The sequence below is a fragment of the Schistocerca piceifrons genome, chromosome 10 (assembly GCF_021461385.2).
Source record: "Schistocerca piceifrons isolate TAMUIC-IGC-003096 chromosome 10, iqSchPice1.1, whole genome shotgun sequence".
NCBI lineage: Eukaryota > Metazoa > Arthropoda > Insecta > Orthoptera > Acrididae > Schistocerca > Schistocerca piceifrons.
The window spans coordinates 37920422-37935577 of record NC_060147.1 but is presented as its reverse complement, the minus strand read 5'-3'; the positions used below and the strand labels follow the sequence as shown (position 1 = coordinate 37935577).

The 15156-nt window shown below is 46.0% G+C and overlaps 1 protein-coding gene and 1 pseudogene across 1 annotated transcript in view; one reads left to right on the top strand and one right to left on the bottom strand.

Moving 5' to 3' along the window:
* Positions 1 to 1097: 1097 nt before the first annotated feature.
* LOC124719302 lies at positions 1098 to 1215 on the bottom strand (annotated as a pseudogene).
* Positions 1216 to 6712: 5497 nt separating this feature from the next.
* Positions 6713 to 15156, top strand: part of LOC124718638 — a 526059-nt gene continuing 517615 nt past the window's right edge. Inside the window, exon 1 of the mRNA XM_047244262.1 lies at positions 6713 to 6814. The gene's annotated coding sequence lies outside the window, so the exon portion shown is untranslated. The remainder of the gene's footprint in view (positions 6815 to 15156) is intronic.

Genomic DNA, 15156 nt, shown 5'->3' with positions numbered 1-15156 from the left:
GCGATGACGAATACACGCTTCGAATGTGCGTTCACCGCGATGTCGCCAAACACGGATGCGACCATCATGATGCTGTAAACAGAACCTGAATTCGTCCGAAAAAATGACGTTTTGCCATTCGTGCACCCAGGTTCGTCGTCGATCACATCATCGCAGGCGCTCCTGTCTGTGTTGCTGCGTCAAGGGTAACCGCAGCCATGGTCTCCGAGCTGATAGTCCATGCTGCTGCAAACGTCGTCGAACTGTTCGTGCAGATGGTTGTTGTCTTGCAGTCGTCCCCATCTGTTGACTCAGGGATCGAGACGTGGCTGCACGATCCGTTACAGCCATGCGAATAAGATGCCTGTCATCTCGACTGCTAGTGATACGAGGCCGTTGGGATCCAGCACGGCGTTCCATATTACCCTCCTGAAGCCACCGATTCCATATTCTGCTAACATTCATTGGATCTCGACCAACGCGAGCAGCAACGTCGCGATACGATAAACCGCAATCGCGATAGGCTACAATCCGACCTTTATCAAAGTCGGAAACCTGATGGTACGCATTTGTCCTCCTTACACGAGGCATCACAACAACGTTCCACCAGGAAACGCCGGTGAACTGCTGTTTGTGCATGAGAAATCGGTTGGAAACTTTCCTCATGTCAGCACGTTGTAGGTGTCGCCACCGTCGCTAATCTTGTGTGAATGCTCTGAAAAGCTAATCATTTGCATCCTACAGCATCTTCTTCCAGTCGGTTAAATTTCGTGTTTGTAGCACGTCATCTTCGTGGTGTAGCATTTTTAATGGGCAGTAGTGTACTTCACCACATAATTGTTGAACCTTTTATCGCGGCTTCGTGGCACAGTACCTTGTGACTCATGAACTAGAAGTAAACTAAACTAAACTACGTCCGAACATGCCATGAAGGCCCAACGGTACCGACCGGCAGCCGTGTCATCCTCAGACCACAGGCGTCACTGGATGCGGATATGGAGGGGCATGTGGTCGGCACACCGGTCTCCCGGCCGTATGTCAGTTTACGAGAGCGGAGCCGCTACTTCTCAAGCAAGTAGCTCCTCAGTTTGCTTCACAAGGGCTGAGTGCACCCCGCTTGCCAGCAGCGCTCGGCAGACCGGATGGTCACCCATCCAAGTGCTAGCCCAGCCCGACAGCGCTTAACTTCGGTGATTTGGCGGGAACCGGTGTTACCACTGCGGCAAGGCCGTTGGCATTGCCTTTTGACTTGTGCCTCAGGATAATCGATCGACGTTTATTGATTTGTCTGTAGTTTTGCGAGCACGAGTGGATGGCAGCGTCCAAGTTTCGCTGTGGATTGCTCGTGGCGTACTGAAGTCTGGCACGCGGTCGGAGATGTTACATTATCGGGTTCAAAGTGTCAAGATCTCATTAGTGCCCAATAAGATGGTGTACATGCTTACTAGTTCAGCGAAGGCTAACAAACGACACACATTGGATTGTGCCGAACGTTGGTCGTGAACGGATTGGCGTTCGCTCTGTCATTCTCACTAGACCGAACGGTAGGGGCCAGGGAATTCTGCCAGCTGGAATCGATAGTGGCGTTTCAATTACAGTGTCTCCGGCCGATATTAGGAGGGAAGAAGAGGATTTAGCGGTCGTCGTATATGCATCCTTACAAAAAGAGCTAGAAAAAGTGGATCAAGAAGCGAAACAACGGGGAGGAAATCGCTGATTATCCCTATTCGGCAGAGTAGAATGGCGTGGTATATGCCTGAAAAATCCTATTGAAAAGGGATACAACTGCGTATTTAAACTGATCATTCAAAATTAAACCCGTAGTGAATTTGAACATGTTTCGCAATTTATGAGTTTCTGTGTTATTGTAAAAATGAAAAGTAATGCAGTTTGAAATTTTCTGTGTTTTCTATTAACTTTTAAAAAGCACTTTGTGGCTAATAACATGAGTTTTCGTTGCAATAAGAATAATGACGCCTGAAATAATATATACATAAGTTATGTTAAAACGGTGCCACTGATCTCTTGTGTTCAACGTTGTTTTTTTTTTTTATTTTTATTTTTTTTTTCAGCGAAGCCCGTACTGCTAAAAGAAAACTAGGTCGATTTGTACATTTCATCAGCACACTCTTAGTTTTGTCGATTTCTATTTGTCGTTTACGGCGAAAAGATGTCAATAAAGGCGCCGTTTTCTTATTTATATCCTGGACATTACTTCATAACAGCTCGCTCCACGTGTGTAAGCTTTTCAATTTGTTTTAATGTTCGTAGTTCATAGGGTCCCACAAAAATTCCCATTCACGATAAAATCCTGTCATCGTGTTCCACTCCGTATGCCAGCATTTTTGAACCAGTAAATACACACCTAGTCAGCAGACACTGCAAATCGCTGCTGAACCAAAGAATATTCGTCCCGGCGGCCACATTATATCAGGGGTCCAGCCCACAGCCAACACTTTGATATTACCGTTGGTAGTCTGAACCGCAATCAGGTCCAACCGCTTTGTCGGCTTCGGTTTGCTACACGTACACACTAAGCAAGTCTCACCCAACGAAGCGGTTGGGTGTTGTACCTTGGCCTTCGTTCGCCCAGTGTTTATGCGCGTTTAATTATGGCTTCGTCTCTACTAGGGACATTTCCAGTGAGGTGTCTGAATGAATGTGAGAAAGGGAGCCCATTCTTCCTCAAGAGACGAAATCAGACAAGGACGCTGGCGTCTGTAGCGAAGTCGGCATTCTGACTCATCCCATAGTTGTTCTTGTGGTGTCACCGCCAGACACCGCACTTGCTAGGTGGTAGCCTTTAAATCGGCCGCGGTCCGTTAGTATACGTCGGACCCGCGTGTCGCCACTGTCAGTGATTGCAGACCGAGCGCCACCACACGGCAGGTCTAGTCTAGAGAGACTCCTCACACAGCCGACTTTGCTAGCGATGGTTCACTGTCTACATACGCTCTCATTTGCAGAGACGACAGTTTAGCATAGCCTTCAGCTACGTCATTTGCTACGACCTAGCAAAGCGTCATATTCAGTTAATATTCTGAACAGTTAATATTGTACCGTCAAAAGCGACATTCATCATTAATGGATTAAAGTTAAGTGTCAAAGTAATTACGTCCGCTTTCTGAATTATCATTTCTTGTCATGTTCCAGACTTCACGTCGGTATAGTCCTTCCCTCCTCACGCCAGCCTGCGTGAGCTGAAACGCGTGCATTTCGGCCTCCTCTAGTAACACGGTGTTGGCTCTTCTGCCAACACAACATTTCCCATGTCGAGACTCTGGGTGGGTAGACCAGTTAATTTCTGAGATGTTATGTCCACTATTGCCTCAGATATCTTTCTTTAGAAGAGGGTGCATTGTCATGTTGATACAATCAATCATCGTCTCGAAACAGTCCGTATATTCTTCATAGTACACTTTGCTGTAGAGTGTGTTCACATCCTTCCGCATTTAGAATTTTCTTAAGCTCTGTAAAGGCCCCACACCCTAACCATGAAAAACATCGTAACACCACCATAACCAGATTTCGCTGTTGGCGATATACATGACGGCAGATAACGCTCACAAGGCATTCGCCAACCCACATCCTACCATCGGATTGCCCAGAGTATATCCAGATCCGTCACTCCAAATCGTTCACTTCCCGTCATCCAGTATCCAATGGTGTCGGTCTTTACACCACTTCATCAGTCGCTTAGCAGTGTCTACACAAATGTCTGGCTTACGAGGAGCAGCTCGGCCACTGGAACTCACCATTGATACCTTCCATTAATTGCGTACGATTTTTTACAAACACATTCTGCAATGATCGAGAGTCCCTGTTAGTCAGTACGTGAAGTCTGCGTGGTCTTGGTTTACCTGCGGTTGTTTCTTCGCGTTTCCACTTCACAGTCGCATCACCAGTAGTCTACATGGGCAGCTTTACAAAGCATTGACGTGACCGTGATGGGTGTGTTACTCAGTTTACATCCAGTGACCAGCCCACAATCAAAGTGTCTTGAGTTCTCATGACCGACCCGTTCTCCTTTTATGCTTCTCTACTGTCAACACCACATTGAAATGTGGTGCTACAGAAGAATGCCGAAAATTAGATGGGTAGATCACGTAACTAATAAGGGAGGCACTGACTAGAATTGGGGGGAATAGGAATTTGTAGCACAACTTGGCTAGAAGAAAGGATCAGTTGGTCGGACGAGCGTCTCTCCTGTAGAGTCTTCCACTGGAGTTTATCTATCATCTCCGTAACGCTTTCGCGATTGCTAAACGATCCTGTAACGAAGCGCGCTGCTCTCCGTTGGATCTTTTCTATCTCTTCTATCAACACTATCTGGTACGGATCCCACACCGGGGAGCAGTATTGAAGCAGTGGGCGAACAAGCGTACTGTAACCTACTTCCTTTGTTTTCGGATTGCATTTCCTTAGGATTCTTCCAATGAATCTCAGTCTGGCATCTGCTTTACCGACGATCGACTTTATATGATCATTCCATTTTAAATCACTCCTAATGCGTACTCCTAGATAATTTATGGTATTAACTGCTTCCATTTGCTAACCTGCTATTTTGTAGCTAAATGATAAGGGAGCTTTCTTTCTATGTATTCGCAGCACGTTACCCTTGTCTACATTGAGATTCAGTTGCCATTCCTTGCACCATGCGTCAATTCTTTGCAGATCGTCGTGCAGTTCAGTACAATTTTCCATTGTTACAACCTCTCTATATACTACAGCCGCAAAAAGCCTCAGTGGACTTCCGATGTCATCCACAAGGTCATTTATGTATATTGTGAATAGCAACGGTCCTACTACACTCCCCTGCGGCACACCTGAAATCACTCATCCTTCGGAAGACTTCTCTCCATTTAGAATGACATGCTGCGTTCTGTTAACTAGGAACTCTTCAATCCGATCACGCAATTCTTCTGATAGTCCATATGCTCTTACTTTGTTCATTAAACGACTGGGGGGAACTGTATCGAACGCCTTGCGGAAGTCAAGAAACACGGCATCTACCTGTGAACCCGTGTCTATGGCCCTCTGAGTCTCGTGGACGAATAGCGTGAGCTGGGTTTCACACGACCTTCTTTTTCGAAACCCATGCTGATTCCTACAGAGTAGATTTCTAGTCTCTAGATAAGTCATTATACTCGAACATAATACGTGTTCCAAAATTCCACAACTGATCGACGTTAGAGATATAGGTCTATAGTTCTGCACATCTGTTCGACGTCCCTTCTTGAAAACGGGGATGACCTGTGCCCTTTTCCAATCCTTTGGAACGCTACGCTGTTCTAGAGACCTACGGTACACCGCTGCAAGAAAGGGGGCAAGTTCCTTCGTGTACTCTGTGTAAAACCTGTTTTTCTATCGCTGTGTGATCTATTTCGATATCTACCATTTTGTCATCAAGGGATCATCAATTTAGTATTGGAGGGCAGTGTGGAGGGTAAACATCGTAGAGGGAGACCGAGAGATGAATACACTAAGCAGATGTAGAAGGATGTAGGGTGCAGTAGTTACTTGAAGATGAAGAAGCTAGCACAGCATAGAGTAGTATGGAGAGCTGCATCAAAACAGTGAACAGTGTCTGGACTGAAGACACAACAACAACAGCTGACAACACAACACGACCCGCCTCCTTTTACACTGTCGACTCCACTTCTCCTGGCATCATGTGCTCCGTTCCACGTTACATACAGCTGTTTAGATACTTTTGATCAGGTAGTGTATGTACCTGTCGCGCCAAAGCGTAAGGGCCTTTTCCTTGTCATTATTGCTGTAGTTCTTCCCTTCATACCAGAATCTCTCTTTTTCTGCCGCATAAGAATACAGAATCCGTTTATGTTGACGCTTCAGTATGTATTGTTACAACTGCTGTGATGTTTTGAATGTCAGCGGTTCCATGAACAAACGGATCTGGTAGCTCTTCTCCTCAGCTAGATCTTGCAAAACCGATTGTTGTTGGTAGAATAGATGGATGGATAAATGGATGGATGGGATGGGGTATGGTTGGATAAGTGAATGGCTGGATAGACAGATGGATGGTTGGGTCGGTGGCTTGAAAATGGATGCATGTATAGATGGTTGTACCAATAAGTTTCTATCGATGGATGGGTGGATGGTTCTTTCAATAGATGGAAGCTTGCATCGATGGATGGGTGTGGTTGTATGGTGGATGGATGGTTGGATGTGTGTTTAAATTAATAGATGGCTGGTTGTCAGGTTGGTTGGAACCATAACTGGATAGATATATGGAGGACTGCAGAGTCTGCCTCCAATGATGTAGTTTGAACTGTTTCTTGAGGGATAAATAAAAGAGTGGCTGTATGGGTTGGTGGATGGATGAGTGGATGGATGGATCGATGGATGGATGGATGGATGGATGGATGGATGGTAACGTGAAGGGATAGCTTGTTGGATTGTTGCGTGTCAGCAGTGTGGTTGGAATGAAGTTTGGAGGGCAGCAAAGTCTGTGTCTTATGGTATAGTTAAGAGTGCTACTCGAGAGATGAGTAAAAAAAAAACTGTGAGTCATGCCCTGGAAGCGTTGTCGTCGTCGTTGTCGTCGTTCTGGAATGTACAAGCTACTGGACTGTGTCAGGTTACCTCCTATATGATGGTTAACGGTGTCCCAGCTTGTTTGCTCATGCTCCAGCCGTATGCTGATGGCAGGTGTGTCGTTGCAGATGCGAGCCGCCCAGCGGGGACATGACGCTGCCCGTGTCCAGCTATGAGGAGCTACTCGTGCGCGTTCGCTCGCTGCGACACGAGACCATCCAGCTGCAGAGGGAGCTGTCCGCCTCCTCCTCGCTGCTGCTCGACCACAACGACAACGGTGAGTGTCCGCACCCTCGCGCTGCCCTTGACACATCATCTGTAGGCTGCTCTGATGAGATGCTACATAAAAAATCTACCTAGGTCATTCTGCGCTAAAGGTGCTAAATTGTATTGGCACTGTCTGTTCAAGACACCGAGAGCATTCAGTAACCTTGCTGATGTACAACTCTCAAACTGTTGCCCTTAACATCATGTGGGTTCGAGTCCAAAATGGGCACATGTTTCTCGTTGAGTATTCTTGGAAGCAGTGTGACCATCTGCTATGGAGATTTCTGTTTCGCGTAGCATGGAGTGTATCGTACTAGGCTCTGCTTACAGCCGCGAATCAACAATTGCTGTGTTACATTAATTCACCGAGGTTACTCACGCTGACGTGAATGAACAGGAGTGACCACAATGATAACAGTGACAAAAGTCCAGATATGTCTCCGTACTTGTATTATAAAGTGCACTAAAAAGACTTGGAGGTAGTTCAGCAAACAAATACGAGGGTCGTTCAATGAGTAATACCCCACATTTTAAAAAAAAGCCATTAATATCGTAGACAAACGTCCTTGTTGGTGCTTCACATTTGTAGTTGTTATGTGTGCCGGTGAAGTTTTGAACCGTTCTGGCAGATGGCAGAGCCGTAGTACAACGTCAAAATGGCGTCTACGGCTCACGTCAAAACCAGCGTGCTGTTATTATTGTGTGCAGAAAAAGAAACCTTGGTGAACATCCATAAACGTGTGTGTGCGATGCTGCTGTTGATAGAGTACAGTTGGGCGATGGGCAAAGAAAGTTAGAGCCTGAGGAAATGCAAAAACAGAGCTCCATGATCAGCCACACTCGGGACGTCCTGTCACAGCCACTGCTCCAGACGTGCTGAATTGTGCGGACGCCATAATTCGTGCCGACTAGTGCAGCACAACTCGACAATTGGCGCCCGCATCTCGTGGTCGTGGGGTAGCGTTCTCGCTTCCCACGCCCGGGTTCGATTCCCGGCGGGGTCAGGGATTTTCTCTGCCTCGTGATGGCTGGGTGTTGTGTGATGTCCGTAGGTTAGTTAGGTTTAAGTAGTTCTAAGTTCTAGGGGACTGATGACCATAGATGTTAAGTCCCATAGTGCTCAGAGCCATTTTTCGACAATTGGCTCTACAGTTGTCGGTCAGCATTGGAAGTGCGTCTGCGACACTCTCGGATATTCAAAGAGGTGCTCATGATTGATTCCACGAATGCTCACAGCGGACCACAGGATTGAAAGAGAGGCCATTTCATCTGATTTCTTGGAGCGTTTTGCGACGGGGGACGAAAGCTGGGTGCACCACTTTGCGCCGGAAACAAAAAGGCAGTCCACAGGGAGAGCCATCATCCTCATTCACCAGGAAAGAAGAAATTCAAGACAATCCCGTCTGTCGGAAAAGTCACGGGATTGTGATGGGGTCATTCTCGTGGATGTGATACCAAGAGGGTCAACCATCATTTCAGAGTCATACGTGAAGACTGAATAAACTCAAGAACCGTGTCCGACATGTTCGATCGGACAAGTATCCAACAGAAATCTTGCTCCAACACGATAATGCACTCTCACACACAAGTCTGAGAACACGGGAACACGTCGCCAAATTGGGTTGGACATCACCGCCTCATCCACCCTACAGTCCAGACCTGGCACCCTCGGACTTCCATCTCTCTGGGTCGCTTAAAGATTTTGTACGCGGAACACTTTCAAGATGACGAGAGTGTAAGTCATGCTTTTACCCGCAGGGAGTACGTGCTCTTTCAAACATTGGCGTACGACCGTAGAACGTGATGGAGACTGCGTAGAGAAATGGGGCATGGACGAGATATGTTGATGTATAGTCAGCAAATTCTGACTCTTAACAATAAATATGTTTTGAGAAAAAATTGTGGGGCATTACTTATTGAATCCTGCCGAGTACGACCCACGCACTCGGAAGTGAATTAAACGGCATGACAGCAGCAATGTTCATCATGAGGTTTGTACATCTTGTAACAAAGGCATCAAGTTAGAAGACGTTACAAAATTAATACGCCTCGGTATTTAGAATGGCACTGTGGGGTTGAGAAGAGCGAGAGTTGCTGGAAGTGATTAGTGGCGGTGATAACATGAGAGCGTGTGAGCTGTGTAGCCTGCAGTGCGTGGGTGGCGCAGGTTCTCTGTGAGCTTCTGCAATGTCTCCGCCCGCATCTCGAGGTCGTGCGGTAGCGTTCTCGGTTCCCACGCCCGGGTTCCCGGGTTCGATTCCCGGCGGGGTCAGGGATTTTCTCTGCCTCGTGAAGGCTGGGTGTTGTGTGCTGTCCTTAGGTTAGTTAGGTTTAAGTAGTTCTAAGTTCTAGGGGACTTATGACCACAGCAGTTGAGTCCCATAGTGCTCAGAGCCATTTGAACCATTTTTTGCAATGTCTCCAAGGCCTCATCCGGGCGGCACATTTAAGCTCAATCTTTCTTACTTTTCGTCTCCTTTCTTTACGCAATCTGTTTTTGTCTTCTTCAGAGAGTTTTTCCTTGTATCTTTTGTTCTCTTGCATTTATGATCTCTGAACATAGGTTCAAAATGGTTCAAATGGCTCTGAGCACTATGGGACTTAACTTCTGAGGTCATCAGTCCCCTAGAACTTAGAACTACTTAAACCTAACTGACCTAAGGACATCACACACACCCATGCCCGAGGCAGGATTCGAACCTGCGAGCCCGCATCTCGTGGTCGTGCGGTAGCGTTCTCGCTTCCCACGCCCGGGTTCCCGGGTTCGATTCCCGGCGAGGTCAGGGATTTGCTCTGCCTCGTGATGGCTGGGTGTTGTGTGCTGTCCTTAGGTTAGTTAGGTTTAAGTAGTTCTAAGTTCTAGGGGACTGATGACCATATATGTTAAGTCCCATAGTGCTCAGAGCCATTTGAACCATTTTGAACCTGCGACCGTAGCAGCAGCGCGATTCCGCACTGTAGCGCCTAGAATCGCTCGGCCACTCTTGCAGGCTGAAAAAATGTGATATCCAGTATTCTACAGGGTGTTTCCGTAAGAGTGTGCAAAACTGTAACAGGACGTAGAGAATGGTTGAAATAGGGAACCAGGAGTTGGAGAAGACGGCTTAAGGAGATATAGAATTAAATTTGTCTACCGCTTTGTCTAGCATTACTCATTTAGAAGTAACATACGTACAAGTTTACAAGTACTGTGCTGTTTATTTACTTGTACACTCTTCATTTCGTTCAAGGAAACAAGGGGGAAGAGCCTGGTTATCAGGAAGTCACGATGCAGGTTTTGTTGACATTACTCATCCATAAGGTGGATAGGGAAAAGTGTGAAGTTATTCACATGAGTACTAAAAGAAATCAACTAAATTTCGATTAGCCGATAAGTCACACAAATCTGAAGGCTGTAAATTCAACTAAATGCTTAGGGATTCCAATTACAAATAACCTAAAGTGGAACGATCACATAGATAATATTGTGGATAGAGCAAACCAAAGACTGGGATTCATTGGCAGAACACTTAGAAGGTGCAACAGGTCTACTAAAGAGACTGCTTACACCACGCTTGTCCGCCCTATTCTGGAGTACTGCTGTGCGGTGTGGGATCCGCATCAGGTGGGACTGACGGATGACATCGAAAAAGTACAAAGAAGGGCAGCTCGTTTTGTATTATCGCGAAATAGGGGAGATAGTGTCACAGACATGATAGGTGAATTGGAGTGGGAATCATTGAGACAAAGGCGTTTTTCGTTGCGACGGGATCTTCTCATGAAATTTCAATCACTAGTGTGCACCTCCCATTGCGAAAACATTCTGTTGCCACCCATCTACATAAGGAGAAATGATCATCACGATAAAATAAGAGAAATCAGGGCTCGCAGAGAAAACATTAAGTGCTCATTTTTCCCGCGTGCCGTTCGAGAGTGGAACGGTAGAGAGACAGCATGAAGGTGGTTCATTGAACCCTCTGGCAGGCACTTTATTGTGAATAGTAGAGTAATCACGTAGATGTAGATGGGTCTGTTTTATCGTGTTTACATTGTCCCTCGACAGAACGGGCTATGAATTAACGGCAGATCCATTCATTACTCAGTGCTGTTAAGAGACATACAGTACAATACGATGTAGCAGTATCGGTACAGTATTTCCTGGTCGCTGAATTGGAAGTGGAGGTCCTATTCCATGGCCTGCGTGGTCACCTGACCTGAATTCCCGTGATTATTTCCCACGGGGATATCTAAAGTCACGTGTATGCGAGAGCTGAGTGCATATGGAGATGGAATTAGTTGCCCGAATTGTAGCTGCGTGTGATGTGATTCGAAACACACCAGGGTTATTTGTGAGGGCGTTTCGGAATCTTGTTCACCAATGTCATGCTTGCAGTGCTGATGGCCGTCAGTTTCAGCACATTTTGTAAGATACGATACAAATGGTACGTTCATTGTATCGAATTCGTGTTTGCAGTTAACTAACGTAAATAAAAAACTACACAATTTTATTGCTATTATCTCCTTAAGCTGGCATCTCCTAACCCAGGATCCCTACCTCAAATTGTTCGATGGAGCATCTTCTACGTCCTGTTAAATTTTTGCGCGGGGTAGGCGCGCGGTCTCAGCCGTCTTGTCACGGTCCGCGCCGCTCCCTCCGTCGGGGGTTCGAGTCCTCACTCGGGCATGGGTTGGTTGGTTGGTTGGTTTGGGGAAGGAGACCAGACAGCGTGGTCACCGGCTCATCGGATTAGGGAAGGATTGGGAAGGAAGTCGGCCGTGCCCTTTCAGAGGAACCATCCCGGCATTTGCCTGGAGCGATTTAGGGAAATCACGGAAAACCTAAATCAGGATGGCCGGACGCGGGATTGAATCGTCGTCCTCCCGAATGCGAATCCAGTGTCTAACCACTGCGCCACCCCGCTCTCGGGCATGGGTGTGTGTGTTGTCCTTAGTGTTAGTTTAAGTTCGATTAAGTAGTGTGTAAGCTTAGGGACGATTACCTTAGCAGTTTGGTCTTACAAGATCTTACCACAAATTTCCAATTTTTTTGCGTGCTCTTACGGAAACACGCTTTATACAGGATGTCACAAATAAAAGTTGTGCACAACTTTAGTAAGTACGGACATAACTGTTACAGATTTGGAGACCATGCCAGCATAAGAGGCGTGAGTATAACTACTGAACTAGAAACAGATATGGCGTCGTCAAATCTAAAATTAAAAATTCAATATGTGCAGATAAGATGAGGTTGTCATCAACACACAGTGCTCTTGATGTCTCAGAATATGTCCTACCAACCGTTCCCTTCTTCTACTCAAGTTGTGCCACAAATTTCTTCTCTCCCCACTTCCATTTAGTATCTCTCCTCATTGTTTACGTGATCTACCCATCTAATCTTCAGCATTCTTCTGTAGCACCACATTTCAAAAGCTTCTATTCTCTTCTTGTCTGAACTATTTATCGTTCATGTTTCACTTCCATACATGGCTACACTCCTTACAAATACTTTCTGAAACGACTTCCTGACATTTAAATCTATACTCGATGTTAACAATTTTCTCTTCTTCAGAAACGCTTTCCTTGCCAACGCCAATCTGCATTTCAATATCCTCTCAACTTCGACCATCATCAGTTATTTTGCTGTCTAAATAGCAAAACTCATCTACTACTTTAAGTATCTCGTTTCCTAATCTAATTCCCTCAGCATCACCTGAGTAAATTCTTCTACATTCCATTATCCTTCTTTTATTGTTTTCACCTTATATCCTCCTTTCAAAACACTGTCCATTCCATTCAATTGCTCTTCCGAGTACTTTGCTGTCTCTGACAGAATTACAATGTCAACGGCAAACCTCAAAGTTTTTATTTCTTCTCTCTGAACTTTAATTTCTTCTCCAAATTTTTCTTTGGATTCCTTTACTGCTTGCTGAGTGTGCAAAAAAAAAAAAAAAAAAAAATGGCTCTGAGCACTATGGGACTTGACATCTGAGGTCATCAGTCGCCTAGAACTTAAAACTTCTTAAACCTAACTAACCTAAGGACATCACACACATCCATGCCCGAGGCAGGATTCGAATCTGCGACCGCAGCAGTAGCGCGGTTCCGGACTGCAGCGCCTAGAACCGCTCGGCCACAACGGCCACGGCGCTCAGTGTGCAGATCGAATAATGGCAGGGATAGGCTACAACCCTCTCTTGCTCATTTCTGAGCTGCTGATTGATTCTGATGCCGCTCTACTCATGTAACTGCGGTCTCATTGCTGTACACGGTGTATATAATTTTTCTCTTCCTGTGTTTTATCCCTGCTACCTTCAGAACTTCAGTGAAAGATCCAGTCAACATTGTCAAAAACTTTCTCTCAGTCTACAAACACTGTAATCCAAGGTTTGCCTTTCCTTTCTTCTAAGAGAAGTCGTACAGTCAGTATTGCCTCGCGTGTTCCTACATTTCTCTGGAATCCCAACTGATCATCCCACAGGTCGGCTTCTACCAGATTTTCCATTCTTCTGTGACGAATTCCTGTTAGTTTTTTGCAACCATGACTTATTAAACTGATAGTTCGGTAATTTTCACACCTCTCAGCACCCACTCTCTTTCAAATACGAATTATTACGAGGGTGAGTCAAGTGAAAACGTTTAATATTTTTTGTAAATATTATTTATTGTGCAGAAGTGGAACAAAGCTGTATCAATTTCCAACATAACCTCCCCCACGCTCAATGCAATTCCTCCAGCGCTTACAAAGTGCATAAATTCCTTTAGAAAAATATTCTTTTGGTAGTCTGCGCAACCACTCATGCACCACATGGCGTACCTCTTCATCAGAACGGAACTGCTTTCCTCCTATTGCGTCTGAGTGGTCCAAACATATGGAAATCACTTGGGGCAAGGTCTGGTGAGTATGGTGGATGAGGAAGGCACTCAAAATGCAGGTCTGTGATTGTTGCAACTGTTGTACAGGCAGTGTGGGGCCTTGCGTTGTCATGTTGTAAAAGGACACCTGCTGATAGCATTCCACGTCGCTTTGATTTGATTGCAGGCCGCAGATGATTTTTTAGGAGATCTGCGTATGATGCACTGGTGACAGTGGTCCCTCTAGGCAGGTAGTGCTCCGAAATGACGCCTTTTTCGTCCCAAAAGAGAGTCAGCATAACCTTCCCTGCTGATGGTTCTGTTCGAAACTTCATTGGTTTTGGTGATGAGGAATAGCGGCATTCCTTGCTCGCTCTCTTCGTTTCCGGTTGGTGGAAGTGAACCCAGGTTTCGTCCCCAGTATAACGATTCTTGCAAGGAAGCCATCACCTTCTCGTTCAAAGCGCCGAAGACGTTCTTCAGAAGCATCAACACGTCGTTCTCTCATTTCAGAAGTCAGCTGCCGTGGCACCCATCTTGCAGACACTTTGTGAAACTGGAGCACATCATGCACAATATGGTGTGCTGACCCATGACTAATCTGTAAACATGCTGAAATGTCATTCAGTGTCACTCGGCGCTTTTCCTTCAGTATGGCTTCAACTGCTGCAATGTTCTGTGGACTCACAGCTCGTTGTGTCTGACCTGGACGAGGAGCATCTTCCACTGAAGTCACACCATTTGCGAACTTCCTACTCCATTAGTAGACTTGCTGCTGTGACAAGCATGCATCACCGTACTGAGCCTTCATTCGTCGATGAATTTCAACAGGTTTCACACTTTCACTACGCAAAAACCGAATAACAGAACGCTGTTCTTCCCTGGTGCAAGTCGCAAGTGGGGCGGCCATCTTTATACTGATGCAGCGACGGTATGCGTGCATCTGCACTATGCTGCCACCTACAGGCCATTCTGCACGCTGTTTGTAGCACGCTTACCAACTTACAGGATAAGGGCGCGAAGTTTCGATTTGTTATTACAAATTTAAGGTTTTCATTTGACTCACCCTCGTACTACCTCTTGAAGTGTGACTGTATTTCACCTGTCTCATACGTCTTGCACTCCAGATGGAAGAGTTTTGTGGTGGCTGGCTCTTCCAAAGCTGGCGGAAGTTCTGACACACCGTCATCTATTCGAGTGGGGTTCTTTCGCACGTGGCTGTTAAATGCAAACGTCTAGATTTGAAGTGATCACACCTCTGATACTTGGAGACTGCCACGTATTGTTTTCGTAGAATGCTCACGGCACATTCGCATTATTCCAGTGTTACGGTGTTGGCATCAGTCTCGTCTATATGTTGTAGGAGTGTTTGTTGCCGACTCTCGTCATAGCACACGTTTTTATGATCGAGCGAGGTGGCGCAGTGGTTATCACACTGGACTTGCATTCGGTAAGTCGACGGTCCAGACCCGCATCCGGCCGTCCTGATTTAGGTCTTCCGTGATTTCCCTAAATAGCTTC